Raw genomic sequence first — 915 nt, 5'->3', positions numbered from 1 at the left:
GCCTTGTGGCTCCAGGGTCCAAGCTGGAGGCTTATCACTCTGGGCATTAAGACCCAGCCACCCTACACTTGGTGGCTGATGTCATCTGTGGCTTCCATAACAAATGAGTAGCATCAACAGGCAGGGTTAAGCCGTTCAGTTCTTTCACTGACCAGTGGGTTATTTGGACCAATGGCTTGACACTCTCAGGCACCGAGGCTTACAGTTTCTTGTCTTTTAACCTGTTGTAACCTTTGCCACTGCCACTGCCACTTCTACGCTCTGCCCTGCACCACTCAGCGGAACTCTTCAAACCTCCTGTCTTTCCTTTGTTAGTGACTCTCCCCATTCTCCTAATGACAACAATCAAAACCCAGGCAAGCAAAAAGAAACACTTTGGAGGAACCTATCAAGGGATCTCATGTTGCAATACCGGGCGCAGCATAAGAGGATCCCTTCCGGCTGGGGGGAGCGGTAAGCTGAAGGGCTTGTTCAGCCAGTCAAGAAAGGGTGCAGTTATGTTATGCAAATAAAATACTGCGTTTGTACCAGTTGCTGTCCTTCTGTTAGGCCACAAGAAAAAATGGTTTCTAGAGTTCATTGAGGCTGGTGGTAAGCAAAAATCTAGAATAAGCTGTTTTGAGGTTTTGGCTGGAATGCTTTCTTCTTGAACTGGAGAGCTGCTTGGGCACTGAGCAGCTGGGGCTGCGGTGCAGCTTCCTTGGGTGTCCATGAGGCATTCAGAGCATCTGGGCATTCGTGAGAGCTGTCTTCCTTGGCTTCTAAAGCAGGCCTGCTCATCTGACTGATTTCAGGTCCAACCAGTCAGGCCCCAGGGGAGAGTCTAACAGCCTTTGGCTATGGATTTAACACCCCCTGGAGTCCCTATATCTTAACTTTAGAGAAAAAAAATGAACATTAAAAGAGGTGCTTAAG

This window comes from Microtus ochrogaster, chromosome 8, assembly GCF_000317375.1.
Source record: "Microtus ochrogaster isolate Prairie Vole_2 chromosome 8, MicOch1.0, whole genome shotgun sequence".
Taxonomy (NCBI): domain Eukaryota; kingdom Metazoa; phylum Chordata; class Mammalia; order Rodentia; family Cricetidae; genus Microtus; species Microtus ochrogaster.
Note: the sequence above shows the minus strand (reverse complement) of the source record.